The 22,686-nt window shown below is 38.1% G+C and overlaps 1 protein-coding gene and 1 long non-coding RNA gene across 5 annotated transcripts in view; one reads left to right on the top strand and one right to left on the bottom strand.

The window, feature by feature from the left end:
• LOC308611351 (spermatogenesis-associated protein 31D4-like) overlaps window positions 1-22,686 on the top strand; it is a gene marked incomplete at its 3' end in the record, with an annotated part of 243,645 nt that overhangs the window by 118,582 nt on the left and 102,377 nt on the right.
• The window catches only part of LOC308611362, a 40,684-nt gene continuing 32,899 nt past the window's right edge, over window positions 14,902-22,686 (bottom strand). For 2 of the 4 annotated variants that reach the window (XR_014014874.1, XR_014014876.1), the window contains 3 exons: window positions 21,019-21,240; window positions 19,409-19,497; window positions 14,902-15,834 (listed from right to left, as the gene is read on the bottom strand). This is a non-coding gene — a long non-coding RNA (uncharacterized lncRNA). The remainder of the gene's footprint in view (window positions 15,835-19,408; window positions 19,498-21,018; window positions 21,241-22,686) is intronic. The other 2 variants (XR_014014877.1, XR_014014875.1) reach the window with 2 other exon arrangements.

Below are 22,686 nucleotides of genomic sequence, written 5' to 3'. Positions count from 1 at the left end.
CCCAACTCTCACTGTCCTCTATCTAGGCAAGCTGTGTTCATGAACAACATGACTTTCTACATTTAACTAAAACTCTGTGGGGTTTTTTCCCCTTTTACTTATTTTTAAAGTGGATAACAATATTTTCAGTTTTTCTTCTTTGAAGAGTGCAAAGAATTTTTTTTTTTGGGGGTGTATGCGGGCCTCTCACTGTTGTGGCCTCTCCCGTTGCGGAGCACAGGCTCCGGACGCACAGGCCCAGCGGCCATGGCTCACAGGCCCTGCCACTCCGTGGCACGTGGGATCATCCCGGACCGGGGCACAAACCTGCGTCCCCTGCATTGGCAGGGGGACTCTCAACCACTGCACCACCAGGGAAGCCCAAGAAGGATTTTTTAAGTTTTTATCACCATAGATTTCTTCTGTCACTGTTCCTCTGATCAAGAAACACACACATCCTCAGACCTAAATGCCCACGTGAGCTTTGTCAGATAGGATTCTGCTTCCCAAGGCCAGACCTCCACTCCAGCCTCTTCTCTCAGGCTCTCAGGGGCTCAGCCCCAACACAGAGGAAGGTCTCACTTGAGACACCCGCTGTGGGAAGGTGGCTGGTGAACCAGGGCTCAGGGGTCAGCCTTCCTGCAGAGATTGAACTCTTCGTAATCCAGTCCTTAACCATTAGTCACTGCATTTGGGACTTGCCCTGGAGCCCTCTACCATACCTGAACTCCTGGTCTAAGATCTTAGGCTAGAAATCCTCATGCCCACTCTAACCCCTCTCTGGCCTGGCTTTTCCCTAGAAGGATGATGTTCTATACTTTTCTGAGAGTTCCCATCTCAGGAGTCTCTCCACGTGGTTTAGAAAAGTGGAAATAAGAATAAGAAAAAAAGAGAGAATCTCTGCTGGGATTAAGCCAAAGGTTTCTTACCTTCCTGATGTTTCTATGTTTCCTAGGTGGTGCTAAGAATAGATTACTCTGGAAGCAGTGGAGTAACATTAGGAAGAGCCCCAGTCCACACAGGAACCCAAGGATGATATCAATCACCCAGGAAGTTGGGCTGTATCTCAGCCAGATAGCAACAATGTCTTTCAAAGAAAAGAGATTCTCCATCTTCTGAACCGCATTGCTGCCCTCAGGCAACAGAGCACTGGGAGTTCACTTGATGGCAGAACCCCAGGCCTGCATCACAGAGCTGTGGCCTTGTCACAAAGGGCTCCTGAGTGTGGGGGAGGGGCAATACGAGAAATAGGCTGAATCACTGCCCCTCCTTCCCATCCACACCCACAGACACCTGCACCCTCCTGGGGCTTCCAGATCCTTCCAACTACTCTCATCCTGTCAGAGAGACCTTAGCCAATTTTCTCTTCATTCCATCTGGAACCTGGTTCCTTCATCCATTAGAGACCTTTACTTGAGGCCCACCAACTTGATAACTCTTGAACATCTTAAGCTGACCCTGGAAGACTGGCTGTTTCACAGACATTTTTACTCAGGATTTCCTTTGTCCTCAGCTCCAACTTTCCCGCATCATGTATGTGTCTTGTGTAAACCCAGGGATAGAACTTGAATTTCTTTTACACTTATTTAGTTTTGTGAATTTTGAATAGTGTATGTTTTGCCTCATTTTCTATCAGAGGGAACTACACACAAAAATTAAAATAATTTATTTTTCAAAATTCATAAGTATGAAAGAATTATAAATAGTTATGTAATAGGGAAGAACCAATCTGCCTCCACATGAGATCTTTTTTACTTTAATCTTTATGCTTTGTTGCCTGAGCTAACTCTGTCCATCCCTGTGATCCAGGCTGGCTCTGCACTTTTTGTAAAACAATGTTGCCTAGAGCCTGAAATATACAGGATAGACTATTTCTAAGGCTCTGACTTTTTTTTTTTAAATAAATTATTTATTTATTTATTAATTTATTTATGGCTGTGTTGGGTCTTCGTTTCTGTGCGAGGGCTTTCTCTAGTTGCGGCGAGCGGGGGCCACTCTTCATCGTGGTGCGCGGGCCTCTCACTGTCGCGGCCTCTCCTGTTGCGGAGCACAGGCTCCAGATGCGCAGGCTCAGTAGTTGTGGTGCACGGGCTTAGTTGCTCCGCGGCATGTGGGATCTTCCCAGACCAGGGCTCGAACCCGTGTCCCCTGCATTGGCAGGCAGATTCTTAACCACTGCGCCACCAGGGAAGCCCCGGCTCTGACTTTTAAGAGCCCATTCATGGAGATAAAAAGTTGCACAACAGAGAATAATAATTGTTTTGTTGGACGTTTACAGGAACACATGACCTGACCAGGATCTGACCCATCTGGCCAGCCCCTAGAACAAAGGATCCAACACCAAGATATTTGCAACAATTAGTCATGCCCCTCCCTCACCTTGCCTTTAAAAAGGCTTTGCTTGGGCTTCCCTGGTGGCGCAGTGGTTGAGGGTCCGCCTGCCGATGCAGGGGACACGGGTTCGCGCCCCGGTCCCGGAAGATCCCACGTGCCGCGGAGCGGCTGGGCCCGCGAGCCATGGCCGCGGAGCCTGTGTGTCCGGAGCCTGTGCTCCGCAACGGGAGAGGCCACAGCAGTGAGAGGCCCGCGTACAGCAAAAAAAAAAAAAAAGGCTTTGCTGAAAGCCTTCAGGGAGTTTGGGGTTTTTCCTGGGCATGAGCTACATGTCTTCTTGCATGGCACTGTGTAAACCTTTCTCTGCTTCAAACTCTGATGTTTCAGTATTTAGCCTCACTGTGCATCAGGCACACAGACTTGCATCTGGTAACAGTTAAACCTTCAAATGATGTTTTTGTAAGTTTGTAGTGTTTATAATTCTGGAGTTAGTAAATCTTTAAACTGCACAAAAACTTTTGGGACACACTGCAAACACGCACACACACACGTACTCATGTTCCTTAACCAATCTAGTACTTTCAAATCCAATAATCCATAATTTTCTACTTAAAAAAAAAATCTTTCATATGTTGTCTCAACCCAACTTCTTAGTTTGCAATGATAAGACAGTCCCCACTCTCCAGATAAATTTTGAAATATGTGGTCTTAATCCATTAGGGCTGCTATAACAATATACCATAGACTGGGTAGATTAAAAACAACAGACATTTATTACCACAGTTCTGGAGGCTGGGAAGCCCAAGATCAAGTCACCAGTATGGCCACCTCGTAGTGAGAGCTCTCTTCCTGGTTCACAGCTGGAGCCTTCTCTCTGTATCCTCATATGATGGGAGGAGGCTAGAGATATCTCTGGAGTCTCTTTTATAAGGCACTAATCCCATTCATGAAAGCTCATAAGCACTTTTGCACGGCCCCGCCTCCTATCTTTAAGAGGTAGGATTTCAACATGTAAATTTTGAGAGAACATTAACATTCAGACATGTGCACTCATTCTATACCCGGAAGCTAGGAATGGGTTAGGGTGAGCCAAGGTCCTGACCCTAAAGGGCTGTAGGGTGAAGAGTAGGACTAGGGGTCAAACCCTTGGGGCTGAGCCAGGTCTTGAGCAGCCTCTTCAGATATTCCTAGTGTGTTATGGATGTATTCTCTTTTCTGAGTGTGCCTTGCCTTTCCTGCCCCATCCTCCCAGGCCCCTGAAGCTTCAAGTCCAGCCTGAACCATATAGAAAGGGAGCTTTGAGTCTTACACAAAATTCCCTTATGACATCCCTTAGCAGTAACACAAGATTCACTGAAGGATTCACATGGTAAATATGTCTTAATGCCCCATGAGGGCTTTAAAATAATGTGTATTCTCTGCTTGTTGGTCATAATTTTATACAGTTTTAGTGGGAACGTGGGCATGTGAGGTTATTTGGCTATATTGCCATGAATGTGCACTTTCACAAACATATCTCCTACATCTACTATTTTTCCTACAGTCTTTTCCTCCCATATGATATTCTCACCTTAATTCAACCTTTTATCAAAATTTAGACTGAGGTCTGTCACCATGTGGACATGCTTTGTAACAAAATAGCTTCAACCGAGGAGGTCAGTGGAAGGCCTGGACCAGCTATCTTGGTTCCATGATAGTAAGCAAAGGATCGCAAACTACCAGGTTAAGCTTAAGCACAAAGCAAAGTTGATTTAAGCATAGGTACACTCTCAGAGAGGGAGAGAAAGAAGGAGAGAGCAAGAGCAGGCTGTTTCTGAGAACAGGCTATTTCAGCGAAGTGAAGCAAGCCCAAAGCAAAGTATATCGAAGCAAAGGTACACTCTCGGGATGGGGCGGGGGGATGGGTGTACTGTTTCTGCAAATTGAAAGCAGCATTCCTATAAAGGCTTACGAGCGCTTTTTTTTTTCTTTTTAAAGAAGATGTTGGGGTTAGGAGTTTTTATTAATTAATTTATTTATTTTTGCTGTGTTGCGTCTTCATTTCTGTGTGAGGGCTTTCTCTAGTTGTGGCAAGCGGGGGCCACTCTTCATCGCGGTGCGCGGGCCTCTCACTATCGCGGCCTCTTGTTGCGGAGCACAGGCTCCAGACGCGCAGGCTCAGTAGTCGTGGCTCACGGGCCTAGTTGCTCCGCGGCATGTGGGATCCTCCCAGACCAGGGCTCGAACCCGTGTCCCCTGCATTAGCAGGCAGATTCTCAACCACTGCGCCACCAGGGAAGCCCCTTACGAGCGCTTTTAAGGAGCATTTTGCAGAGAGGCGGGGGTGAGTGACAAGGATCATTATTTGACTGACAGTCCTGAGCTATGTAACAAGTTTCCTGCTGCGCATGCTCTCATCCTTGAATCCCCAAGAAATGCCTACTGGGTGGGGGGAGGGGCAAAACCACATGTAATTTCTTGTAATTATGGTATAATGAGTTTGGATTTACTATAGGGTATACGCCTGTCTGGTCTGGGCATGCACAGCCTGGAGAAGTCCCCTTGTGTTACTGTGCCTCTCTTTATCAGGATAAGCTGCCCACCACCAGACCACAGTCTCTCCCGTTCTGGGTGGAGTCAAGGGAGAGTCCCCAGACGGCTGCGTGTGACTCAATTTCTTCTTCTTGTCTTTTTCACCACCGTCACCTCCTTGCTGCTAATGTCTAACTACCTAACAGGTCTTCTTTGCATTCATATTTGCTCCCTAAATTTTCTCTATTACTTTATTTTCAATATGTTTTGTTTGGTGGGGGTTTTTTTTGGAAATTTAAAAATCTTATGATAACATTTACCTTGATTTCTTTCATTATTGTTCTACTGTTATTGATTTCTGCCATCTTATTTTATGCTTTATTTTCTACATTTTCTTTATTGTTTCTTTTTTTCCCTTCTTTGGCATCTTCCATTGTACAGGTCAAGGGTACTTATGTTTGTTTGACATTTGGGAATTTTTAATATTGTAATGGTTTTATACCTTGAATTATGTTAATTTTCTCCTCAATTTCTTACCCGTGGATGAAAAATGTTCCCTGCCATATCAGTAGACAAAGGATGTTGCAGTCATCAAGTCAGACGTCAAAGCAGGAACCCTCAACTGTGCACCTTGAGGGGATTCGGGATGGAGAAAAACAGGGTACTGATTCTAGAGTTAAGGTGCATATCAAAGGAATGACTTCACGGAGCCCAGATTCTTTCATCTTCTCATACATAGAAAAGTGCTAAAGTCCTTAACTTGAGATGTCTAGTTTTCTTTAATAGTAACCTTTTGATGTTCTGACTACCTGGTTTTGGTTGACTCCTCCCTTAGGTCTTCTGAGCACTTCCTCAGAGTGATCTGACAGGCTGTGTTCTGGGCTTAAGTCCTCAGAAAATCTGCCAAATAAAACATAATTCTCCTTTTGGGTTGTGCATAGTTTTCAGTCAGCAGTCTTGGCAACCAATGAAGGGGCCCAGAGCAGACTTTTCTTCTTTGCCTGAACTCTATGAGGATCCAGAGTCCTGGCACCAGCAGAGGCTTCTTGGGCCTGTCCGCTTTCTCAGAGAGTCCAGACGAATTTGGGTGAGTATCTCCTGGTTCTTGGATCTCCAGTTTTGGTTGATGATCCTAAGTTTTATTCAGTGGTGTTCAACTCTTCTCTTGAGTAGTAGGTTATCCTTGAAACTTGGTTTCAAGAAGAAGTACTTGGGTCATCCTCAGTGAAAGACACTGGGAAGATTTTTACTCAGTTTAAACACTGAGAGCTTATCCTCAGTAGAAAAACACTGGGAAGACTTTTGCTCAAGTGGGTTAGCCTCACTTAAAAGACACTGGGAAGATCTTGCTCAGTGTAGACACTGTGGTTTATCCTCAGCTGAAAGACTGGGGAGACTTTGCTCAGGTGAAAGACACTGAGTAAAAGTTGGACTGGGTAATTAGGTGGAAGACTAACCTGTCTTCCTTGAATTGGCTACTTTAATAGAGTTTGTCAAAATAAAAGTGATCTTCACAAATTGAACTCAGAATGGGGAACTTAGCTTTCAATACAAAAGAAAAGGGAACAACAGATTTCCAGCCTCCAACGGATATCCTGGCCAGGTTTATGTCCATACAAAATTTACATTTACAAGTGCTTACTTACTTGGGACTTAAAGAAAATCTTGCCCTAAAAACGACTAAGATAGGACTCTTTTATTGCATATGCAGTTAAGTTAGAAAAAGCTGGCTCGATAAAAACATCTTTTCAGAATTCTGACTTCAAAAAAACAAAAGGCTTTCTAGGGGAAACTTGCATTTCTCTTCCTGTGTCTTTGAAATGTAAGTGTTCTGATATTCTTCTGTGTGTGTGTGTGTGTGTGTGTGTGTGTGTGTGTGTTTTGAGAACTTGGTCACTACCATCCAAAAGTACTTATATGGTGTACATTTGGCAGCCAGTCAAATAGACTGGGATTCTGAGCAGTCTTTTGTCTGACTGTACGACTCTCAGGGGCTTTTTGCCATCTTAACCTTCATTGTGTCAGCCTGTACAACAAAGACCATTACTTTCTTAAACTACTTTTGGGAGTAAACTTTCTGCATCTTATTTAGACAGCATCCTTTACACTCTTTTGTGGGGAAGCCTCTTGCGTCTTATTGGTTTGAGTCACTATTCAGGTATACCTCATTTATGGCCAGATGATGGATCCTTCAAATTGGAGAAACTTCTAAATTGGTAAATTTTTAGAGAGCTCTCATTATAAACAGCTGTTTCATTGGCTCCTATGGGGGGGCGGAAATGCTGGAAATTAGTCATATAATGGTTAACCTAAAAACTCCTTTAGTTTCAAACAAACCCAAAAAATTGGTTTGGGAAACCTTATTTGTGGTCTCTGCTTCCCCTAAATGGGTCTTACAGATGCTAATAAAAACATTAGAATAATTATTGTTAATTAGGTTAAGTAACAGGGAAAAAAACTGAAGGAAAAGCCTAAAAACTTTTTCCCAACAAGGTGGAAATTTTAAAGGGACTTCTCCTAAATGAATAAGAAATCTTTAGATGGTTATTTTAAAGTGGGATAAATAAAACAGACATTAATGAGGTCAATCAAAGATTGGATACAATACTACCTAAGATTGGATGGGCCAAAGGGATCTCCTACTTGTCATCAACATTAAAGGGCCAGACCCAAACAAGTCTGCCCTATTTACCCCAGTTTAAAGTACGTATATTTTATTACATGTAAATTTTATACACGTAAAATTACACTGAGATACCTGACCAACAATTACTTGGGGCAAAAGTTAGACCAATTAATCAAGTTAAAAGATTGACAAAAGTGCCTGAGTCCCTTGGTTCAACCACTCTCTGGGGACCCCAGAGTCTTTATAAAAATTGGTATGTTTAAATGGGCATTGTGTAAGATAATGACCTCTCTTTTGCCTAATTATATTGTGTGGGATAGACATGTTTCACTGGGGAATTCTTCCCCTGCCTGATATTATAAGACGGCATATGAAGGAAATATTAATTAAACATACTAAAGGAAACCAGTGGGATTACCTGAGCCTATACAATATAAAGTAAGAACTGACAGCTAATATTTAAGGGATAATAAAAATAAATAATGGAGACTTTACTCTGGGTCTAACCTGTGCACTCAGAAAGAGGGTCTTTGTTGAATGCCTTATGCAAGTTTAGAAGGTATGATCAATTAAACCATAAAGCTCTAGACTATAGAATTCTGAAATTTCAGTCTAGTTGGAAATCTTCTCACTGATACAGAAAAGCAAGTTAAAGAAAACGTAGTTGGGCAAATCAATCTTTTAATATTATTTAGGTGACAGGCCAGTTCTTTGGGGAATTAAAAGCAACTGTCTTTGTCTCGCAAATCGGTACAAATCAGAAATGTAAATACAGACCACAATGACCTGAGACTGAGCCTAATTAGCTAAATTAGGTAGAACCTGAAACCAAGGTTAAAAAAGGGGAAAAAGTGGCCTTTTAAAACTCAAACTGCTGATTAGTCAGTCAAGAAGACGGAGGAGTAGGAAGATGTGGAGTTCATATCTCCCCACAAATGCATCAAGAATACATCTACAAATGGAACAATTCTCCCAGAGCACCTGATAAACACTAGCAGAGGACCTCAGGCACCTAAAAGGACAAGAAAGATCCCCACGTAAGCAGGTAGGACGAAAGAAAGAAGAAGGGAAAAGGAAGAGCAGATGAAGTGGGACGTGACCTGTGACCCTGGGCGGGGGAGCGGAGCTGAAGGTGAGAAGAGGTTCCCCGCATCTGGGGAAGCAGCGGGGAGAGAAGCTGGGGCAGAAGGAGAAATTTGGTGGCTCAGAGAACAGTGCAGCAACCAGTCTGTGGCAGGCAGGAGAGAGTGAGGCCTACACAAGTGGTCTGGCCACAGCTCTGCATGCCCCAGCCACTGGGGACCACTGGTGCACACGGGGGCTGAGTGTTGGAATGTGGGGTTTGAAGAGCAGACCCAGGAAGGGGAATGATGTTGGCTGTGAGGAGACAGCTCAAGGGGATAGGAGTGAGGAGCTCCACAACAAGGAATGCTCCTGGAGGAAGCCCAGACCAGCAGAGAAGCAAAGTGCCACTGCTGCGTGATGCACAAAGGGCGGGGCCCCCATTGCAGCCTCTCTCCTCACGCACTGGCCCCTGCCTCCACAGGCACTAGGAAGGGCTCCTGCCAGAGTGGCTCACGGGCCCCCAGCCATCATCACCTCAGCACTCTCCTGCTTGGGTGGCCCATTTGCCCAGCTTGCCACCTTGACTCCCTCCTGCCTGACAGGCTCGTACATCCCATAGCCACCCAGCACCCTCTCACCTGGGCAGCCTGCCTGCCCTGATTGCTGCTTCTACATCCTCCTGCCTGACAAGCTCGTGTGCTCCAGCAGCCTTGGGAGCAGACGCCAGTGGGTGGCCCACATGCAGAGATGGGGCTGAAGCCACAGCTGAGTTCCAGGGAACATGCAACTAAGGAAGAAGAGCTGAAATCTCTCCTCATGGCTGTGCAAATCATGGCATTACACTTCCTCTGATGGCTTCCTAAATTCAGCACCTGGGAACATCCCAATGGACAAGTGCTCCTGCAGCTGAGACAGGTCTGGCTTTAGCAGCTGTGGGTTTTGTGGGCACATACATGCTGGGGTTTGGCCAGGCCAGAGTCTGAGCTGCCTCCGTATCTCACATAGTGGGTCCAGGTACATAATTACTGCAGTCCTGGGACCTGACCTCAGTGGATCTGGGCCAGTGGCCTGGTGAAAATGATGCCTGAGTCACCAGGGCCAGTTGCCGCCATAACCACGGTTAAGGTGGGACTGAGAGCAGTACCAACAGCAGTGTACTTTGTAAGCCTACACAATGGGCGGAAAGGAGACAAAACAGAGCATACCCACAGGTGAACACCTCCAGAGGAGGAATACTCAATGGCTTCTATCCCAGTGGGGGTGCTCCAGTCCTCCCGACCTCACACCGCAGATCAGAAACACAGCTAAGAAACAGACCCGAGGGCCTCTGCTCCAACGACTAGGGATCAGAACCCAACCCTGACAAGGCAGTGACAGCCACAGAGGAAAGGGAAACTTCTGCTGAATAAAAATCAAAATTAAGAAAATCAACAGGAAAGATCAAACTTGGAAAATGTTTGCAATATCAATATCTGGCAAAGAACTCATATACAGACTAAAGAAATTTTACACTTCAAAAATAAAAAGACAATCCAATGGGAGAAAATGGCAAAAATATATTTATGGATATGTTTTATATATATAAATGTAAAGTATATGTATCCATGAATATATGCCTATTGGCTATTTGCATGTCTTCCTTTTATTTTTAAGTGCCTAATTACATTTTATATATATATACACACACTATTACATATAAAATAGGTAACTAATAGGAACCTACTGTATAGCACAGGGAACTCTATTCAGTACTCTGTAATGACCTATATGGGAAAAGAAACTAAAAAAGAGTGGATATATGTATAACAGACTCACTTTGCTGTACAGCAGAAACTAACACAACATTGTAAATCAACTATACTCCAAAAAATTAATTAAAATATTTACATATATTGTATACAACATATATATTAACTATATATTATTTATATATATTAGAGATTGCTCCATCAAAGACGTACAAATTACAATTATGATGAGATACCACTACATACCACTATAATGTCTAAAATTTAAAAAACTGTTAATATCAAGTTTTGGTGTGGACCTAGAGAAACATGAATACATTGTTAATGGGCTTGTAGCATGAAAGCTTTAAAGTTAAATATACATTTACATATGACCAAGCAATTACCTAATAGTTCATACTTATCCAAGAGATATGAAGTCTTAGGTCACACAAATTTGTTCACAAAAATGTGTAACACCATTATTCATAATAGGTAAAACTGGATATGACCACAATATCCAAGATTTTTTTTTAAACATCTTTATTGGAGTATAATTGCTTTACAGTGGTGTGTTAGTTTCTGCTTTATAACAAAGTGAATCAGTTATACATATACATATGTTCCCATATCTCATCCCTCTTGCGTCTCCCTCCCTCCCACCCTCCCTATCCCACCCCTCTAGGTGGTCACAAGGCACCGAGCTGATTTTCCTGTGCTATGTGGCTGCTTCCCACTAGCTATCTATTTAACGTTTGCTAGTGTATATATGTCCATGTCACTCTCTCACTTTGTCACAGCTTACCCTTCCCCCTCCCCATATCCTCAAGTCCATTCTCTAGTAGGTCTGTGTCTTTATTCCCGTCTTACCTCTAGGTTCTTCATGACTTTTTTTTTTTCTTAGATTCCATATATATGTGTTAGCATACGGTATTTGTTTTTCTCTTTCTGACTTACTTCACTCTGTATGACAGACTCTAGGTCCATCCACCTCACTACAAATACATCAATTTTGTTTCTTTTTATGGCTGAGTAATATTCCATTGTATATATGTGCCACATCTTCTTTATCCATTCTTCCGATGATGGACACTTACGTTGCTTCCATGTCCTGGCTATTGTAAATAGAGCTGCAGTGAACATTTTGGTACATGACTCTTTTTGAATTATGGTTTTCTCAGGGTATAGGCCCAGTACTGGGATTGCGGGGTCGTATGGTAGTTCTATTTTTAGTTTTTCAAGGAACCTCCATACAGTTCTCCATGGTGGCTGTATCAGTTTACATCCCCACCAACAGTGCAATAGGGTTCCCTTTTCTTCACACCCTCTCCAGCATTTATATGGTACTGGCACAAAAACAGAAATATAGATCAATGGAACAGGATAGAAAGCCCAGAGATAACCCCACACACATATGGTCACCTTATCTTTGATAAAGGAGGCAAGAATATACAGTGGAGAAAAGACAGCCTCTTCAATAAGTGGTGCTGGGAAAACTGGACAGGTACATGTAAAAGTATGAAATTAGAACACTCCCTGACACCGTACACAAAAATAAGCTCAAAATGGATTAAAGTCCTAAATGTAAAGCCAGACACTATCAAACTCCTAGAGGAAAACATATGCAGAACACTCTATGACATAAATCACAGCAAGATCCTTTTGGACCCACCTCCTAGAGAAATAAAAACAAAAATAAACAAATGCGACCTAATGAAACTTAAAAGCTTTTGCACAGCAAAGGAAACCATAAACAAGACGAAAAGACAACCCTCAGAATGGGAGAAAATATTTGCAAATGAAGCAACTGACAAAGGATTTATCTCCCAAATTTAGAAGCAGCTCATGCAGCTCAATATCAAAGAAACAAACAACCCAATCTAAAAATGGGCAAAAGACCTAAATGGACATTTCTCCAAAGAAGATATACAGATTGCCAGCAAACACATGAAAGGATGCTCAACATCACTAATCATTAGAGAAATGCAAATCAGAACTACATTGAGGTATCACCTCACACCGGTCAGAATGGCCATCATCAGAAAATCTCCAACAAGATTTATATGGGTGAACCAGTTGTGGTATATCCATACAATGTCATATCATACAGCAGTAGGAGGATAGAATTATGAGGAATGCAACAAGGATGAATCTCAGAAACACTATGCTGAGAAAAAAGCTAGACACACAAGAGTATGTACTTTATGTTTCTGTTTATATGACTTTCTAGAAAAGGAAAAATGAATCTATGGCGACAGAAAACATATCAGCAGTTGCCTGTATCAAATATGGAGTAGAGAGTGACTGCAAAGAGGAAAGGGAAAACTGCAAAGGGGGGTAATAGGAAAATTGTCTACCTTGATGGAAACAGAGTTACAAAATATTTACATTTGTCAAAATTCATTAAAGCGTACATTCAAGATAGTATATTTTTTATATTATACCACAATATATTTCTTTTAATAAAATAATTATGAAGAGTAGGTAAGTGGGCAAAGGACCTGAATGCCAGCTTTAGCTATGGTTAGAGCTGTCAAATCAAAAAAAGATCAAGTTGCCCCTAATTTAAAAACCAAGAAAATGCATAGAAGTTGAGGAAGAGAGATTTTAACTTATTTTAAGAGTGAGTTTTCTAACAATTCGAGCTTCCTAAAAATGAAACAAACTTATTTTGAGTTGGCAATTTCTTTCTCAGTGAGGACATTCAAGTACAAGATGACGATCATTTTTCAGGTATGTTGTAGAAGTGCCTTAGAGATTGAAATTTGCATTAACCAATATTTAAGATGATTCAATAACATCAGAAAATATGCTATATTTATATATGCTCTTTTATGGTAGAGTTCTGTCTATAATGTTTTCTAAAATATCCTTTGAATTAATATTTCAATAGTAGTCTCCAGTGCTGCAAATGTAGGCCAGAAAGTTAGATCTGTGCACAGTCTATTTTTTAAGAAGCTTGTAATCTGGAAGAGAAGATAGACAAAAATGTTGTAGCAAAATGCAGTAAGTTTCATAATAGAGATATCCTCATGCTCTTATATGACATGGAAGCAGTGTCACATTCTTAATATGTCATCTTTTTCTGAAATACTTCAGTATTAATTTCTAACAATGATAATAATTAATTAAGGCATGAATTATTTATGGAGAGATACTAGTTATTCCTAAAATATTTGGAGATTCTTTTAACATGAAGGTATTTCTTAGAATACCTCCAGTAAAGTTCCAAAACGTGTCTTTCAAAGCCTAAATGTGTTTGTACGATCCTGAAAACCTCAAGGAAAAATGTGAATGTTGCCGATTATCCACCATTTAAAGTTTTCTAGGCTTTGGCATTTTTCTGTAAGTATAAATAATTGACTATGAACTATGCAGAGAGTTGTTTTACCTGAATTTCTTTGAGATCCATCAGATGTGGCCATTAAAATCAGCCAATCTCCTCCATTACAACTACTCACTGTGCAGGCTTCTAGTCAAGCATTGGTGGAGATAGCGCAGCTCAATTTAAATGTAAAATTCAAGGTAATGTAACTAAACAAGTTAGTCCTATCCTTTTCCCCTTACTTTCCCTTAGAGAGTTTCTGAAGTTAGGGATTTGTAAAATCAAAGTATTAAACCAAATTTAATAGCAAAATGTCATTGATATCATGAGTGAAACCAAGCCCAGTTTCCATTTACCCCAAAGTATAAATTGCCTATCTGAGAAGCAGTTCAAATTTAAGTCATGTCAGATTGGTGGTCTTTCTGAGTTTCAGTTTGGAACTCTTATTTGAAGTCATTGTTTCATTCAAGAGCATCTCAATATCAATAGCAGGTTTTCTACTTCAGCAAAAGCCTTGATGTACATCAGTGCCATTGGGTCCAGAGGATAGCCTCTTTGTACGTTTTTTTCTCCCAGTCTCACTGCAATGTTAAAGTCACTGATATCACAGAGCACATTTCTAATCCTAACTATATGCCCTAATTTTGGCAGAAATCCACTCCTCCACTTTTATGCAATGTATTAACAACCAGAAATTTAACTGTATTTGTTGAGACTGTAATATCAACGTGAAGCATTCCTTTTTTGAAGCTCAAATTCTTAACACTTGCTTTCCCCTTTGCAAGAAATACTTACTCCTTTACTCCCTTGTCCCCTTAGGCTACCTACGTCATACTTCAGTTAAGAAGACATTTCACAAGGGGTGCCTTTCCTCATCCTTCCAGGTGAGAAAGGCTCCCTGTTCCATGGCTCACAGTACCCTGTCTATATTTACTACAATTAGTAATTCTTCTTTAGACTGCAGGCTCTAAGAAATATGGACAATGCTTGCTTTTCCACACCTTGTATTACCAGCACCTAATGCAGTGCCTGGGACCTAGTAGAAGTTCTATAAATATGTAATGATTGCTGAATGAATGAATGAATGAATGTGTTAGTAACAAGATAAATGCATAAATCGTATTTGTAAAGCACAATACAAAGTAACTTCATTAATATTCACCCACTTATTTGTACCTTTATACCCTTCTCTTCATTTATATATCTTAGAATTACTTTTATCAGCAGGGATACAGGATTTAATGATGAAATTTTGATGAAATGTATTAGAAATATTTGTGAGTGAGTAAGCACTATGCCATGGTGAGAGAGAGAAAAAAAATAAAAGCTATTGCTATATTCTTGACTCAAGTCATACTCAATATTATTTGTTACATATTATATTACACACACAAATGCATTCTCACTGGCATGGTATCACCTACATTATTATAATTTCCATTTCCTTCCCAATCCCTCTAAAGCCCATACCTGACCCTTAGACTTATTAAATTGCATTGTTTTAAACCACTTCTCCAATTTGTCAAGGTCATATTACGGTCATGTTGAATTTTGATCTTGACAAAGTATTAATCAGTCTTATCAACTAAAGAGAACTGTAAATGACTAAATCCACATGCTTTTCTATCATCCTAGACTTGATGAAAATATTAAATAGCCTCTGGCCCAGGATTGACCTCTACATATAAAACTTCTGTCCACTTTGGTTGAGGAGGAACTATAAATGAGTTTCATTGTTCTACCTACTTTGTTTCCAATAAATAGGTCTCTGGTGCTGATCTATTTTTATAAATTTGTGAATGAATTCCATTTGTAATATTTTTATAATATTAATATTTAATGTCTGATTTCAAGTCGTGGATGAAAAAATGCTAACATCAATGAAAACTACCACTTGCCCAAATAGATTAATAATAGTCAGAACAGGTAAAGTAGATTTAAAACCTACTGTCATCTTTATTTACTTTCCTGAATTGTTCCCACTGTGCCACTTCCTTACTTTCTGAATATGACAGGTTCATGCATGACGTCCTCCTCTAGATGCTGTGCCATTAAGAAATCTCCCTGATTATAATAGGTGATCATCTATGATGGATAATAAATATGCTTGTGCATTTTCAATCACAAATCCACGTCTTGCACACTGAAATGATTTTACTTGTTGCTTGATCACGGGGACTTCTTCCTCTGAATAAATAAGACTTGACTTTGCCTCTTTATGCAGTCATCTGTTCACAGTTCTGCCTCTCTCCAGTAGACTGTGTCTCCTTAAAGACAAATGAATATTCATTCATCTTTGATCCCCTTTGCTTAGCATGCATAGTAATTGTTCAACAAATATTTGTTTAATAAGTTAAACACCAATATGCCGTGAAGTAGGAAAATCTGGAGATGTGAGTGGTCAAAATGGGGGGTGTGATTAAAGGACCCCTCTGAATTCTAAGAACAACCTACTTAGGAGGGAATGCATGAATAATCAACGGGGCTGACTACTTGACAACTAGTATGTATTCAACTTTCATATTCTATATTATAAGCATCCCTGAGTGTAATTTGAAATGGATAGACAGGAATTTTTATTTTATTTTTTCTAATGAGGAAGCACTGTAGGTCTCTATTCTCATGGCCTCTGTTGCTTCCTATGAATATTTCTCCAATATCTTGACATAATCATTTTCAGGAAGCCAAGAGAGTCCAAAAGAAAATGACAAACAACAGAAATTGCTTTCATTTTCTAGTGTTTGGAAAAACATAAAAATAGGTTTAAGTTTTTCAAACATACTTAGATTTCATGAGATTTTACTTGGTTTATAATCAATATGATAAGATGCATATATATGTGTATAGAATCATCATTCATTTTAAATTGGAAATAATGTGTATCCCCATGGCTGATCTGCAAACTGTCCATAATAAGAACCAAGCTTATGTCCTCCTAAGTCTTTTGTAGCCCCATTTTAACACATTTTCTGAAAGTTATTTCACTTCAACCACTCTAGATACTTTCTAAAAAAACAATAGATGACTTTTTAAAATTTTCCTTTCAAAATGAAAATATTAAAATATGCTACAAATTGGTGCAATAATGGAAGCTACAACTTACCATGTAAGTTTGTTTGTAATTGAGCAAAACATGTTCCAATAATTTTTGCATTGTATTTGCCTTTCTCTCTGAAATTACTAACCCTTTTTCTTTCACTATGGAATGTGAATTTTGATTTCTCATCTTCAAATTTGCCTTTAAATACATTTCTACCCTTATTTTTCTTCCATGTGGAAGCTAAGTTTTCAAGAGAAAATTTGTTGCCACAAATATTGAATGTCTTCATATTAGGAATAATTCTAATGCAACTACTTTGTACTTGGAAATGTGCCACTGTGTTTAGGAAGGCTAAACACATACTTTTGGGTAAGTTCAAAAAAGATTACTCCAATGAATCAGCCAAGTATATTTCACGCATATTGATAAGAAATTTCAAACTAATTGTGTGTGATAGCCATCAATTAAAGACGTAAAATGAATGCCTGCTATTTTAAAACATAGTTAAGCCAAGGAAAAGCTGTGCATAACTAGCATGTTCTGTAAAGATAATTGGCTCACTAACTAAATTCTAACAGCCCATTCACATTTCTAGATTTTAATTGAAGAATGGATGGAAATAGTAAGGTGAGCTCATTGCCCAATACACATAATAAGCATGGGACAATTTTAATTTCTGCAGAGATGCCCATATTGTGTGAAATCTTATTAATATTGTGATGGAATACAGTGAATCATGCTGTGAAAGAAGCACACATTTGTTGTACGTGTGTTCACACACACACACAAACACACAGATACACACACATTTCTTTTCTCTCCTCTCTATTCTCATTTCAGTCCCATTTTTCCTCTTCTTAGATAACTGGTATCATGAATTGAATATAAATACTTTGAATCCATGCTTGAACTTTTTACTATATGCAAATGAATCCATGAAAAACACATGATTGCTTTGAGTTTTAAAAATTTGTAGACATGTCATCATGCCAAATATGTAATCTTAAAAATCATTTATCATGTATATAATTAATTATTTCGAGTGAAGTATTGCATTGCATCTTAAAAATAGTTTATATATGTCTTTTGTAAGCAGCATAAACTGGAATTTTTAAATTTATTTTTATTGTCTCTGTGATCAAATGTATTGTGATTATTGATCTATTTCTCCTTTATTTTTCCATGTTTCATCCCTCCCGGTACTAACTTCGTTTAAACACATTTTTCATTCTCTTTTTATGGTCTACCTTTTTATGAATCATATATGAAGTCTTCATTTTTAGTGTTTTCTGAAAAATTTGACATATATTTCTAACTTGAAAAAGTCTAAAACTAATTATCTCATCTTCCTCCTAAGCGGTTCATGGACCCCTCAAATTTTAAATCTGATCTCCAGTATTTCAGTATATTATCTAGTGTTTTAGTTGGCTATTATTTTTTACACTCAACCGTTATTCAGATTCATTCCAACATTACAAATTTCTTTGCTGGTCACTGTTCAGTGCACCTTCCTACTTCTTTTTATGCTTATTTTCTTTCTTACTGAAGAACATTCTTTGTACAATGGTCTCCAATCTTGCCTAAAACACATGAGTATTATGTGAGAACTTTTTAAAGCTCCCATTATTGAAACACCGCCTAGATCACTGGTTAAAAAAAAAAAAAATCTCCAAGTATTGGCTTCAGGCATCAGAATATTTTTTAATGCCTTCAGACAATTCCAATAGCTGCTGCTACTGCTTTAGTCATTTTGTTGTTGTTGTTGTTACAGTTTGTGGGTGGTAATTCCTCTTTGTCTATGAATGAAAATTTCTTTACTTCTTGTTCTTGAGTAGTTTTTTAAAATGAGGTGTAGAATTTTAATTTGGACAGCTATATGTGCTCAGTACTTTGAAGATATTATTCTATTGTTTTCCAGCATCTACCTGTTTTCTGATAAGACAACAGCATCTACCTGTTTTCTGATAAGACAACAGATATTTAAAGCCAGCCCTCAAAAACAAGGCTTATTATTTCCAGGGCCCCCTTGAATTTCTTGGTTTCAACTCCTCCTCACTATTCTAATGTTGAATTTGTTTTTTCTCCTTAAATCCTGAGACTGGGGATACCCCCCCCATTTTTTGTAAGCTTGTTCATTTTCTTTTTATGTGTTGCTACATGTAAAAGCAACATATAAAAGAAAACACAAGTATAACAAACTGTGTGTTCAGATTGCAAGAAAGGATTCTCAATATCAGTTCAGCCTATCCTATTGACCGAAAGCATTTACCTTGTTTCTTTTACAACTAACTTGAATATTATGAGTCTTACATCTAATATACAGTACTCTTCACCCTTCTTGGAACGTCTATGCTCAATAAGGACATTAGTTGATTTGTCACTAATATTGCTTTCCCTACATGTGAGTGCATTCAGAGTTCTATCCTGTCCCATATACATAGCATAATCTTATATTTTGTATCTAACTGGCATCAGTTTTCCTTTTTTTTTTCGATTTACTTTTAAGGTTTACTTTTAGCAGGACTGTACTGAAACACTCTTACACCTTAATAGATCTAATTGTCTGGACTTAAAATAATAGATTTCTCTATCACAGGGGCATTTGTCTGTACAGATACTGATTTCTGTTCTCTGCACATGTTTTCATGTTATATGCCCAGTGTAATATGAAGCGAGTTAATTTATTGTGTTGCATATAGTAAAGAATCCAGCAGAATAATGTTATTTAGGGGTCTTTTTTCATTATTTCTATGAATAACAACAACATCAACAATAATAGTAATAGAAAAGATAATTTCTACCTATAGCAAGTCTCAGTTTTTTCTTAAATGCAGTAGAAGGCCCTTCACACTCTATTTGGCAGCTTGGCTTCAGGTTTTCATATTGTTGGCTAGAAGACAGATAAAGGGGATTATGGACAGAACTGAGCCTGGTTTCTGCTAATCTCCAACTTGAATTCTTTCAAGGGTTGCAAAATATGATTCAAGTATTTCACAGGCCTTTATAACCTTTGTCATCTGTCTGGTATATGTGCCATCATGGGTGGATTTGGAACTGACATTTTATATCTCTGATCTCAACTGTATAAATATTTGTTTAGACTGACTATCAACATAGAACACAGACATTCTCTTCTGAAATATGGATGATAGAATAGTGCTTAACTGGGCCCCTAAGGATGGGGCAGGCACAAACTAACAGAGGGCAATGAGGCAAATTTTCAATGAACTCAGATTTTATATTTTCCTTTAGGTAAAAGAGTGGTTGCTTCTATACCAAAAAACTATTTCTTATAATTTGGGTTACATTAAAAATATCTCAGATATACAACCATTTATCGGAATCTATAATAGTGACTTGGTTTTCTCAAATACATTATATACGGAGTCCTTTAGACTGGAATTAAATTAATCATGGTTGTTATTATTTTTTTTTCTATAGACTTCCCAGCTATTTTCCCCTAGGAAAACTCTCTTAAATAATCAAGAGAAATATTTTAGGCAACATTATGTAAATCATCACCCTTATTAGATGAATTAATATTCTTGAAGTTATAGCTCATTTCATGGAAATCAGATTAACCTGATGTTATGGGCATTGTCATTTATCAGTAAGTTATTTGTTAATATGCTCAGTATGTGACATAAAATATGTAACTTTAATAAGAGAATGGATCACCTCAAATAATTTAGCAAATCTTGAAAATGATAAGGATTAAAATTGTGGATGTATAAAGGACACAGAAGCTTGGAGAACTTTAAAACCATCTATTTCTCTCCTGTTTCCCTCACACAAGGAAATGAAGGCTGACACTTTAGCATGGTTTGGAAATCCTTCTAAAAATTATCTGACTTTCTCTTAGAATTAACAAGTAATTTAAAGTTTTAAGAACTGCAGAACTGATCACATGAATTACCATAATTTAGTCAAGAATTTTTTTGAATATCCACCTTTTGACAAACATTGTACATATATATACCAGGTTGTAGAGATGAATAAAATCATCCTTAGTCTCAAATAACTGAAAGAAAAATCCCCCAATATTAGTGAATACTGAGGAATTAAGGATGATGCTATGAGAAAATTTTTATAATGTGAAATTTATTAAGTTAAATAAAATATTGTGCTTTTGAGATTAGAATGACTTGGTTTTGTTCTAATGATACTGATGATAGACAGTGGTTGTATTTTGCAGAAGTTTTATGGGAGCAAAATAAAAACTTGATAATGTGATATAAATTTGGTCCCCCAAGGCGATTTTTATTGTTATTTCTATTGGTGTTGTTAATGAGAGAAATTTCTGTGAGCTATTAGAAAAAAAAATGTGGATATCAATATCTAATCAAAAAGAAGGACAAAATAATGGATAATTAGAGAATATATATAACCAGTAAGTTAAAAATATACTCACATGCTAAGGAAGCACAGTGGTGGAAGTTTTGCTCATCATAAAGCTTTAACAGTGAGTAGAAGGTATCTTGGTGTCTTGGGTGTGTGAAGATATGCTAACAACCAGTGATAGATCCGTTGTAAAATTTGGAACTGTTCCTTTGGTATTAAATTTCACTTAAGACCTGTGCTTCTGGACAGGATGGAGTAATAGGAACTGGATTTACTCTCCTGGCTTAAACTGCTAAAAGTAAAAAAATATATATATTAAACAATACTTTTAGACATTGAACAACAAACAGCACAAGACAACGGTTGTATAAAGCTGTTAATTATAATGATAACCCATAAAAACCAGTGGCATAATGTTTTGTGTAATACAGTTAAATGTTGGTGTTTGAACAAGTCCCTGGTCACCTGTGAAAAATAAAGGTGGATTCTCTTTTCATATTTATTAACAAAATGAATTTCATAGGGATACAGTATTTAAATATGTTAAAATACTACAATTACTAGAAGAAAGCATTTTTGTTTTATTTAATAAAAGTTAATTTTTAAATTTTTTAATATTTTTATGTGTTGCATTTATTGCTTTAAGATTATACAAATATGTTTTGATATAATTTAATACATGCAGCATCAACTAGAGTATTCAGTACACAGAGTATTCAACGGGTATAGGCTTAGTAGTGGGACCAAATTAGCCCTAGACTAAATTGTTTCACTTGCAGCCTAATAAGGCTTACAAGGAAGCCTCAAAATGATCAAACTATTTCTTAACTACCTCTTTGAGCAAAGTTACAAATATTTACAAAAATACAAATACGCCCTGCAACCAGTAAAGTAAAATTCACAATATCTGACATGCAATCTAGAATTACTAGGGATGCAAAGACGAAGGAAAATATAACCCATAACAAGGAGAAAAATTAATTAATGAAAACAGACTGAAAAATGGTACAATCAGTAAACAAAGACATTCAAACAGTTATTATAACTAATTTTCATAGGTTCAAAAAGTTTAAAGGAAAGCGTCAACATCTTAAATAGACATACAGAGGATATAAAAATAACCCAAATTGAGTTCCTAGAGATGAAAAATATAGTTTCTGAGATGAAAAATAAACTGGATGGGATTAAAAGAGATGAGGCAATGCAGAAGCAAAGATTGACCTCCCTGCAAAAGCAAAAGTTTGTTATTATAATCTGTCCCACTGAGTAGTCCAAATATAAAGTCTGAAATGCAAAATGCCAGCTTGGTCATCTTTTTCCATTTCAAGTTTGCTTTACCCTTTCTGGTTTGTGCTTCCAAAAATAATTAAAGTATAAAATTATGAAAATTGTATCTAATGGTATTAAAATTAAGCATCTATCCATTTTATGGATTGCCCTGCATAATGCAAATATCTAAAATCTAAATATTATGTGTATATAAACATATATGTATACATACATATATGGATATGTATCTCACTAGCAGAATGAAAAGAAAATATGAAAGTACAACACAAGTTGTGGAGGAATATAGTAAAGGAAAGTAAAATGATAGTATTTTTGTTTTTAGATATAGTTGCCCTACGCAGTGGAAAAAGGATATACGGATTAGCATATTTTATTTTCTGAGAAGCATGAATCAATTTAAAAGATGAATTTAAAGAATCATTAATTTAAATACATAATCAGTCTTCAA

Source organism: Mesoplodon bidens (assembly GCF_964165515.1).
Source record: "Mesoplodon bidens genome assembly, contig: HAP1_SCAFFOLD_72, whole genome shotgun sequence".
Classification (NCBI taxonomy): domain Eukaryota; kingdom Metazoa; phylum Chordata; class Mammalia; order Artiodactyla; family Ziphiidae; genus Mesoplodon; species Mesoplodon bidens.
The sequence above is the reverse complement of the archived record's forward strand: the minus strand, read 5'-3'. Positions and strand labels throughout refer to the sequence as shown.